At 41.2% G+C, this 11434-nt stretch overlaps 1 protein-coding gene across 2 annotated transcripts in view; it reads right to left on the minus strand.

Moving 5' to 3' along the window:
- Window positions 1–11249, minus strand: part of LOC122487570 (CCHC-type zinc finger nucleic acid binding protein) — a 72147-nt gene extending 60898 nt beyond the window's left edge. Inside the window, exon 1 of one of the 2 annotated variants that reach the window (XM_043588255.1) lies at window positions 11138–11249. The gene's annotated coding sequence lies outside the window, so the exon portion shown is untranslated. The remainder of the gene's footprint in view (window positions 1–11137) is intronic. The other variant, XM_043588258.1, reaches the window with a different exon arrangement.
- Window positions 11250–11434: the final 185 nt, after the last annotated feature.

An 11434-nucleotide genomic window follows, 5' to 3' on the forward strand; every position in this document is an offset into this window, starting at 1 on the left:
TCTTTTAGATCCTATATTCTGTTCTTTCGAATATATCCCCAGAAGTAGAATTACTGGATCATATGGTAATTCTGTTTAATTTTTTTGAGGAATCACCATACTGTTTTCTACAGCAATGGCACCATTTTATATTCCAGCTAGCAGTACCTAAGCGTTTCAATTCCTCCACATCTGTGCCAACACTGGTTTTTCTGGGGGATTGTTTGTTTTGGGTTTTTTGTTTGTTTGTTTTTTCTATAGTGGCCACCCCAAAGCACATGAGGTGGTATCTTACTAAACGTGTGTTGTTTTCGGCAGCTGAGTTTTGGGGTGATTTTTACGTAGCAAGAAATAAGTAATATACCATTTCATTCTGTGAGTTGCAAGAAGGGAGTCTGGTTTCCAAAGCAGCTGAAAGGTTGAGCAAGAGAACTGAAACAAAAGCTCCCGCAGTCATCACATAACAAAGGTGGGGACCTTGGGCAGAGCAGACTCTACTCACTCGAAGGGTGGGGGTGGGGTGGGCAGGGCTGGGCAGCAGCAAGCCTGAAGGCAAAGAAGAATAAGGACAACTTTTTAAGTCGTGGTCTGTAAAATTTTTATGGCTTGTCTATGTTCTTTCCAGACAGGGTGAGATAAAGGGAAGATGGTAGTAGTCAGGAGGGTTTTATCCTTTTTTCCTTTTTAAAATAGGAAGGAATTGGTCATGTTTAAATGCCTATGGCACTTCTGGTGGGACTAGAACTGGAATCCAGCCTGAGTGGCTATCGAGCTTGCACATTTACCAAAAGGTTTTGCTTGCTTGCCTAATTCTGAAGCAAAATAAAAAACAAGACAATGTAAACCAGCAATGTTCTAATTTTATTCCCCTTGACTGGCTATTTTGAGTGTTTTTTGGGTGGTAAATATTAAAGATTTAATTATTTCGAGGATTCTCCTTCTCTCTTTCCTCTTGGTGCCCCTGTTTGGCTGGGTCGCAAATACATGTTCAATCTGTCTCTTGGGCAATCCAGCTCCCTACCCTTCCTTCCCCAATGCACCAAGTCTTGTCAAGTTTCTTCCAAGCAAAGCACAATGCATATGCATAGTAGGTCCCCGATGACATTTTTTGCAAGAGACAACAAAATCACCCCTATGGCTGAACTTCCTGGGGGTTCCTGAGTCAAAGGTCCTTCACAAACTGTACCATAAACATCCTCCAGGGGGGTGCCGGAGCCAAGTCCTTGCACATGAAGTGTGTTCCTGCTTTATTCACACAAGTGTAATTTGTGTGCACTCCACCACATCATGCATGTGTATTTTAGCTGTTTAAGTAAAGACAGACTTGTTCTGGGGGCCTTCTGACTACAGAATCCCCAGACCCAGGCACAATCCAATGTTTACTGGGCCCAGGTGTTACTGTTGACATAAAGCAGTCACGGGGGTGGGGGGGGGTGGGGGGGGAAGGCTGGGCCTCGGAGCTTATCACAGATACTCCCTTTGGATATACTGGAAGGTCATTATTCTTCCGTCTGATGGGTGAAGATGTTCTAACCCTTTCTATGCACTGTCACCAGCTGCTGATGAATCACTAATAAGTATTCAGCTACTCCACCCCTCCTGTGGATGCTTCTCCTCCTACCCCGCAGTGACAGGAAATCATCTCTCAGTAACCTTGAAGCTCTACTACAGGTCTACTGGGCTTGCAGTTGGCTCAGGGTCCCACACTCAGAGAAGAGCAGTACGGGTGTTAATTTGTTGCTTGGGAACCAAGGGTCCCCAAGAAGCTGAGTAGTGCCCTCAGATTCCCAATCTGGGGCTCTGTCATCACACACAAACACACACACACACACACACACACACACACACACACACACACACATATCATGTGCTTGCACACAGACATTGATTTGACTTGAGATGTTACATCATGATTTTCTTTTCAGGAAACCATCAGTGATCAACGTGAAGTAATTTACTACAGAAAAAGAATAAATGTGGAATTGCTCAGACCAGGGCTGGAGTCTAGGCTCTGCCATTCATTCATTCGACTGCTGTTGCCGAGTTCTTACTATGGGCCGGATGCCAGGGACAGGGCAGTCAAGGAGCTGCCTTAGCAGCTAAAGGTGGAGAGATGACAATAAACAAGTGTGATGGTTAATTCTGTGTCAACTTGACTGGGTTATGGAGTGCCCAGATATCTGGTCAAATATTTTTCTGGGTATTTCTGTGAGGGTGTTTTGGAATGAGATTAATATTTAAATCAGTAGACCAAGGTGTGCCTGGGTGGCTCAGTCAGTTAGTTGTCCAATTTCGGCTCAGGTCATGATCTTGCAGTCAGTGAGTTCAAGCCCAAGAATCGTGCTCTGTGCTGATAGCTCAGAGCCTGGAGCCTGCTTCAGATTCTGTGTCTCCTTCGCTCTGTGCCCCTCCCCTACTCACACTCTGTCTCTGTCTCAAAATTAAATAAACGTTAAAAAAAATTTTTTTTAAATAAATCAGTAGACCGAGTAAAGCAGATTGTCCTCCTCAATGTGGGTAGGCCTCATCCAATCAGTTGAAGACCTGAATAAAACAAAAATGCTGAATAAGAGGGAACTACACTTGCCTGATTGCCTTCAAACTGAGGGATCAGCTTCTCTTCTGCCTTTGTATTCGAATCAAGGCATCAGCACTTCCTGAGTCTTGAGGCTACCAGTCTTTGGTTGGGAACAACGCAATCAGCTCTCCTGGTTCTCAGACCTCTGGTCCCGAACTGAAACTAAATCATTGGCTCTCTTGAGTCTTCAGATTGTCAGCTCCCCCTGCAGATTGTCAGAACTTCCCACTTCCATAACTGTGTGAGAAAATTCCTTACAGTAAATCAATTTCTCTTTCTCCACATGCACACACCCTGTTGTTTCTGTTTCTCTGGAGAATCCTGACAAATACAGCAAGCAAATCAATGATCGATCTGACAATGACAAACTGCTGTGAGGAAAATAAAACAAGGTCGAGGAAAAGAGGAGGGTGGTACTTTAGCTATGGAGGTCAGGGCCACCTCTCTGAGGAGGTGGCCTTTCAGCTAAACCAGACTGAAAGAGCAACGGCCATGTAAAAGATGTGAGGAGATGGTTGGGCAAAGGCCCTGGGGTGGGCAGGATCCTGGAGAGCTGGAGGGACAGAAAGAATACCAGTATGGTTGGAAGGGAGCATGGTGGGAGAGGGAGGAAGTATGCAAGGCATTAGGGATTCACAGGCCGTAGGGGGGAGTTTGGATTTTGTTCCTAGTACAAGGGTAATGTTTTGGAAGATTCTAAGAAGTGTTAACACTCTGGCTGCTTGCATTTCTAGCTTGCTATATGATCCTGGGCAAATGAATGTTCCTCTCTGAGCTTTAGTCTCCTGACATCATTGTGAGGATCAAATGAGATAACGTAAGAGAGTAAGTTAGTACTCTGTCCCACCCAAAGAAGTGGCAGTAGAAATGTCAGTTTCTTTTCCTGGTTGTTCACTAGGGGCAGTGCTGGTAAATGTTGACACTAAAACAAGCCGGGAAAGTAGAACTGACGTGAACTTTCTGGAAGGCAGTATCGCCATATCCTTTAACAAGGGACTACCTCCCATGTGGCCCAGGAAAACAATGAGAAACAGAGACAAAATGAATACCAAAGATGTTCATCACAACATCACTTACATAGAGGAAAACCGGAAACAAGTAAATGTCTGAGCTAAGGGGTGGTTTAAAGACACTTTGGTACATTAAAGCTAGAGTTTTGAAGTCGCAGAGACATGGCTCTTCAAGGGCGCTCCCTGGATGACTTCTGGCAAGTCATCAAATCCTGTAAAGCTCAGTTAACTTGGAAAACGGAGACAACAATAGCACCCCTGCCACCTAGGGTTGTGATACGATTACATGGAAGTGCACATGTGACCCACCACTCAGCAACTGGCACCCATCAGGCTCCAGTAGGATGTGGGATCCCTTGGGGAAAATGCAAGGACCCCAGGTCAACTTTTAAAAAGCCAAAAGCTACATACATATATAAAATCGATAGCTGTGCCTCAGATTACTTAAATTGACCTACAGATTAACGCAATTTTAATTAAAATCCCACAGGTTTGTTTGGTTTGTTTATGGCATAAGCTTTATTTGGAGGATTTCTATGGAGGAGGAGAGGCCAAGAAGAGGCAAGGCATTCTCCAAAAAGGATAATAGGGAAAGCCTTGTTCTACCAGATATTGATATCAAGACTTATTCTAAGACTATGATAACTAAGACATTGTGGAATAGACACAGGGATAGACGGATTGACAGGGATAGAGAACAGGGAGCCTAGAAACACACCCATGGAAATGGGGCTTTGATATATGACTGGATAAATAGAATATAAGTGAAAGACTGAGACAGGACAAAAGTGGCAGTCCAGATCAGTATGGAAAGAAAGGATTATTCAATCAATTGTGCCGGGGCAGCTGATTATCCATACTGGAAAAAAATGAAATTGGCTTCTTGTCTCACACCATACCCAAAATTTTCAGATGAAGTCAGAAAGTAAACGTGAAAAGCAAAATTTCTTCTAAAGAAGAAAACATAAAACTGTACTGTTTAATACATCAGGCACTAACCACATGTGGCTATTTTAAATTATTTTTATTTTGGAGGGCACCTGGGTGGCTCAGTCGTTTAAGTGTTGGACTCTTGATTTCGGCTCAGGTCATGATCTCACAGTTCGTGAGTTCAAGCCCTACATCTGGCTTTGTGCTGACAGCGTGGAGCCTGCTTGGGATTTCTCTTTCTGTCTCTCTGCTCCTCCCTGCTCGCATTCTCTCTCTCTCTCTCTCAAAAATAATAAAATAAAATAAAGAACACCTTTAAAAACATTAAATTATTTTTATTTTTTTTGTTCATTTATTTATTTTGAGAGCCAAATGCTTAACTGACTAAGCCACCCAGGCATCCCTCAAATTATTTTTAAATTAACATTAAGTAAAATGTAAAATTTAGTCTCTGGGTCACACTAGCCACATTTCAAGTGTTCAGTAGTCACATGTGGTTAGTGGCTACTGTCCTGGATATCACAGATAAAGGACATATCCATCATCGCAGAAAGTCCTATGGAACAATATTTGATATAGAAGAATATCTTTCCATCCTTGGGAAAGGGAAATATTTCTCTAAAAAGACAAAAAATGCTACCCACAAAGGGAAATATTGATAATTCAATTCATTAAATATTCACACTTCTATTTATCAAAACATACCATAAAGCAAATGAAAAGATAAGTCATGGGGCACCTGGGTGGCTCAGTCGGTTAAGCATCTGACTCTTGGTTTTGGCTCAGGTCATGATCTCACAGTTCGTGAGATTGAGCCCCGTGAAGGCTCTACATTGAGAGCACAGAACATTTTTGGAATTCTCTCTCCCATTCTGTCTCCCCACCGCCCCCCCCCCCACTGCACACATTCTCTCTCTCTCAAAAAATAAAGAAACTTAAAAAAAAAAGAAAAGACATGTCAAGAACCGAGAGATTATCTGTAATAAATGTAATTGACAAAGATTAGCGCTCACAAGATAAAGAGAACTCCTACATATTGGCGACCAAAAAACAACAACAAAAGACATGAATGGGTATTTCAGAGACGTTTCATAATTGTCCAATAAACAGATAAAAGATTTTCAATCTCAGGGAAAAGCAAATTAGACTTCAGTCATATTCCATTTATAGCCACTAGATAGGCAAAAACTAATTTTAACAATACTGACTTGGAGAGGATGTGGATTCATGGTGTGACTATATAAATTGGTACAACAACTTTGGGAAACAATTGGAAATTATCTTGCAAGGTTTAATATCCTAGGCAATTCCTCTCCTTATATATATGCAAGAGGCATTCCTACATATATGCATAGAAAACAGGCACAAGAATGTTCATAGCAGCAATTTTGGGTAATAAAAAAAACCCGGAGGGGTGCCTGGGTGGCTCAGTCAGTTAAGCATCTGGTCTGACCCTTGATTTTGGCTCAGGTCATGATCTCAGGTGTTGTGGGATCAAGCCCCACATCAGGCTCTGCACTGACATCTGCTTGGAATTCTCCCTCCCTCTCTCTCTCTCTCTCTCTCTCTCTGGCCCTCCCCTGCTCCTGCTTACTCACTCTCACTCTCTTTCTCTCTCTCTCAAAATAAATAAACACTTTAAAAAAAAAAAAAACCTGGAGGAGAGCCTGGGTGGCTCAGTCAGTTAAGCATCTGACTTCAGCTCAGGTCATGATCTCGCAGTTCCTGAGTTCGAGCCCCTCATTGTGCTGACAGCTCAGAGCCTGGAGCCTGCTTCAGATTCTGTGTCTCCTTCTCTCTCTGCCCCTCCCCTGCTCGCACTCTGTCTCTCTCTCAAACATAAATAAACATTAAAATTTTTTTTAATTAAAAAAAAAAAAACCTGGAAACAAATTAAATGCCCAGCATTGGGAAAACAAATAAGTATGTTGTGGTATATTCACAATGGAATATTATAAAGCCATGAAAAGGATAAACTACAGTTACATGATTTTAAGATAAATCTTCGATAATGCTGACTACATTAAGTCCTGGAATACTACTTATGGTGTGATACTATTTTTATAAAGCTCAAAAATAAACAAAACTTACAAAGTTCATTCTTTAAGCATGCATACATAGATGATTTTTTTTTTTCAAAAGGCAAGGAAACAATACACTAAAAATTCAGGGTGTTAGTGACTTCTGGGGGGTAGGTATGGCATGATAATGTAGAGGGATTCTGGTTATTGGTGATGTTCTAGATCTGCATTTGGGAGGTGAGTTCAGGAGGGTCATTGCATTATCATGCCCCCAAACTTACACATGCATTACATAAACTCCTTTGTATGCACCAAATGTAAATAAAGATGTAATAAAAAGGGAATAGTTTTCTCCTTTTCATTTTACTTTTCTGTATTATGATTTCTTCCCCCCAAATATATATGCTTTTTCTTCCTAATCAGAAAAAAAAGAAATATATTACATTATCTGGGAAATGTCTCTTGCTAAATTCAGGAATCACTTATAAATAGAACTGTGTTAGGATACTTGGAAGAAATGGTGTAAGAAAAGCATATCTAAGAGGCTGACCAATTTCCCTGGTCATTTAATAACTATGTGTGGAGTACAAACCTTCCTGATGGTGGCTTCACCCTGAGATTTCCTTTCAGTTGATGGCTCGGAGTTCAGGAGAAGAAGCATCAGTCTTTGGCAACCTGAGAACCTAGCTGTGAATGCCAGCTCTGTCATTCAGTAGCTGTGTGTCCTTTGACAATGTACATAACTTCTCTGAGATTTGGATTCTTTGTGACTGTAAGAGCACAGTGATGTTTACTTTGAGCTTTGCTTGGGTGGGTTAAGGATAAAGTATATGAAGTGTCTGTCTTCTGGTCTGCCCGCACTTATATTGTGATCCTCCTGCCCCAATAATGATCGCACCTTATTATAGTGTAGCCCTTTACAGGTTGCAAAAGTGTGTGGGGAATTACAGTCATTATCTGATCCTGAAAAAAGGCCTAACTTTATTAAAATAATACCTTACATGTATAGAATACTTGCTATGTTTATAAGAATAATATAATAGTGGGTGCTCAGTAAGTGCTGATGGAATAAATGAATGAATGCTTTCAAAGGTGGGTGTAACAAGAGAAAAAATAGTGGACTGCTCCTTTTGGAAATTCATTTTATAAACTTTTTTTAAAGTTTTATTTATTTATATTGCGAGAGAGAGAAAGCATGCATGAGTGGGGAAGGGGCAGAGAGAGACAGAGGGAGAGAAAGAATCACAAGCAGGCTCTGCGCTGTCAGCACAGAGCCCAACACAGGGCTCCATCTCACGGACTCAAGTCATGAGTTGAGATCAAGAGTCAGAGGCTTAGCTGACTGAGCCACCCAGGCACCCCAGAATTAATTTTATGAGGCTAGAAGCTGCCTCTAAGGCAAAGGTAGGCAGCAGGTCTGAATCTCCCTGTTAAATTGAGGGGAACTTCAGGGCAGGCCAGAGCCCTGAAACAGCCCCTGAGTCATTCTGGTGAACAGCCAGAGTCTGGCAAGGGGCCTTGCACTTGTCAAAAGACCCTGGCAGGGCCTTTTCCAGATCTTGCTTGTGAAAAACTAGAAGTAAAAAGAGAGAGTTGGTGCCACCTGGAGGGTGAGAGTAGGCAACTCAGACAAAGGCTAGAAAAATTCTTAGAATAAGACAGGTCTTTTAGTTCAGGGGTACAGGTGGGGTGGTGGTGGTAAGAATGTACCTTAAAAATAACCTGTGCTTTTTAAAAACTAAATTGTTATTGAGATAACTGTAGATTCATGAGCAGTTGTAAGAAATAATATAGAGAAATGCCAGGTGTCCTTTACCCAGTTTCCCCCAATAATAACATTTTGTGAAACCATAGCGTATAGATAAATGGAACAGAATTTAGAGTCCAGAAATAAAGCCGTACATTATTGTCAATTGATTTTTTTAATTTTTTTAAATGTTTATTTATTTATTTTGAGAGAGAGAAAGAGAGATAGAGAGTGAGCAGGAGAGGGGCAGAGAGAGAGGGAGACAGAATCCTAAACAGGCTCCACACTGTCAGCACGGAGCCCGACGCAGGGCTCAAACCCACGAACTGTGAGATCATGACCTGAATCGAAATCAAGAGTTGGGCGCTTAACTATCTGAGCCACCCAGGCACCCCAAGTGTCAATTGATTTTTGACAAAGGTCAACACCACAATTGTCAAAGGTCAAATTGACCAAACACAATTCAATGGGTGAAAGAACAGTCTTTTTGACAAATGGTGCTGGAACAACTGGATATCCAAAAAACAAAACAAAACAAAAAAAACAAAAATGAAGTTGGACCCCTACCTCACACCATATACAAAAACTAAAATGAGCCAAAGATCTAAAATTTAAGAGGTAAAACTATAAAATTCTTAGGTAAAAAAACGTAAGGATAAATCTTCATGACCTTGGCTTAAGCAATGATTTCTTACATATGACACCAAAAGAACAAGCAACAAAAGAAAAAATAAACTGGACCTCATTAAAAAAAAAAACACTTTTCATCTTCAAATGACATTGTAAAACAAGTAACAAAAAGACAAGCCACAGAATGTAAGAAAATATTTGCAAATCATATACATGATAAGGATCTAGTATCCAGAATATATAAAAACATCTTACAACTCTAGAATTAAAAAAAAAAACAATTTTAAAATGAGCAAAGCATTAAAATAGACAATTCTTCAAAGTAGAATGCATACAAATGGCATGTAAGAACCCAAAATATCATGAACCATTGAGGAAATGCACATCAAAACCACAATGAGATACCATTTCACACCCACTAGGATGGCTATAATCAAAAGACAATCAAAAGATCAAAAAGACAATAAGTGTTGGTGAGGATGTGGAGAAACTGAAATTGAAATTGAAATTGCTGGTGGGACTATAAAGTGGTGTTGATGCTTTGGAAAACTAACTGTTTAGGGGCGCCTGGGTGGCTTGGTCGGTTAAGCGTCCGACTTCGGCTCAGGTCATGATCTCACGGTCTGTGAGTTCGAGCCCCGCGTCGGGCTCTGTGCTGACAGCTCAGAGCCTGGAGCCTGTTTCAGATTCTGTGTCTCCCTCTCTCTCTGACCCTCCCCCATTCATGCTCTGTCTCTCTCTGTCTCAAAAATAAATAAACGTTAAAAAAAAAATAGAAAATTAACTGTTTATAATGTTAAACTGTTATCATATAACCTAGCATTTCTACTCCTAGGTATACACCCAAGAAAAATGAGAATACATGTCACATAAAAACTGGTATACAAATGTTCATAGCAGCATCATTCATGAAAGCCAAGAAGTAGAAACAACCCAAATGCCTGTCAACCAATAATGCATGATAAATGAAATGTGGCATATCCATAAAATGGAATATTATTCAGCAATAAAAAAGAATGAAGGACTCACTCATGCTATGACATGGCTGAACTTCAAAAACATTATGCTAAGTGAAAAAAGCCAGATACACAAAAGGCCACATACTGTATGATTCCATTTATATGAAATATCCAGAGGAGGAAAATCCACTGAGACAGAAAGTAGATTAATGGTTGGGGAAGGAAGGGGAGTGAGGAATGCAGATTGACTGCTAATAGATACCAGGTTCTTTTAGGAGTGAGGTCTGCAATTAGCGGCGGTGGGTACACAATTCCAAAGACACTGAGAACCATGAGTTGTATATTTAAAAAGGTGAATTTTAAGTAGTGTTACAGCTCAATTTTTTAAACTAGTAAAATTAATAAAACATAGTATCACAACCAGTGTATTGAATATTGGTACAATCTACCAATATTATTCATTGTTTCTCTTGTACTTTCAGTATTCTGTGTCTTTATAAAGGACTTAGCAATTATCATGAAGACTGTATATTAATATTTAAAAACAATAAAAACCGTACAATTATATATATAAGCCCTTCCTTAGAGCCCATACGATTATCTATACAAGCCCACCCCCTACAATTCTCATTCTCGGAAAGGTATTTGTAAAAATTGTACATTTTGGCCTCGGTATACGGTTTTATAGAATATTAAAACATAAAATTATATTTTAGCATATCGCCTCCCAAATCATCAGAAATATCCCTTTAGAGAGGGTGTGGAATATTTCATCGGATAGATACACCATAATTCCCTCAACCATCTCATTTTTGCTGGTCATTTAGAATGTTTCCAGGTACTTTGCTGCACACTGCCGCAGTGAGCAACTTTATTTTCTTGAGGATGATTTCCACCAGATAAGGGGTGGGTTACTGGTTAAGGATTTTGAACATCTTTCTGGCTCTTAACAATTTGGTCTTGGCTCAAGATCCCCCTCCCCTGCTTCCTCCAAGTCCCCAGCCTCCGTCTCTGCAAAGCCAGACCCTAGAGGCTGGCCCCTCCCCCTTAGTCCCCTCCTCTCGCTAAGCTGTTACCTCCTCTTTCACTTGTGGGCCTCAGCCCCAGACCCCTGCCGCTCGTGTCCACTCCTGGCTCACCAGGTCTCCTTCTCCCCCGCCCGGTTTCGAGCAGCCCCCTCCTCAGGCAAGCCGATTGCCTGCCATGCGTCAGCTCTCGGCCACCCTGACTCAGGTTTGCCGTAGCCAAATGCAGTTTGGCACGCTGGCACGCACCATCCTTACCTTAGCTTCAGGGTGTCCCGCGCAGATGCCCAGGAAGACCTAAACTGTGGGTGACGTTTCGTTTTCCCCTTTCAGCCCATTCCAGCCTTCTGCGCTAGGGCGGCGCATCTAGTAGGCGCTCGATAAGTATCCAAAGTATTTTAAAAGCATATTGAAGTTCCTATGCTGGCTTTTTACTTTCGATCCCTGAAAGTTAATAAAGTACAAAACAATTTGCACCAGGATTACATGTGATGGGGGATGGGGGTGGGCAGATAGGAATTATAAGAGAAAGTTCATGCATTCATTCAGTTAACA

The sequence above is a fragment of the Prionailurus bengalensis genome, chromosome A2 (assembly GCF_016509475.1).
Source record: "Prionailurus bengalensis isolate Pbe53 chromosome A2, Fcat_Pben_1.1_paternal_pri, whole genome shotgun sequence".
NCBI lineage: Eukaryota > Metazoa > Chordata > Mammalia > Carnivora > Felidae > Prionailurus > Prionailurus bengalensis.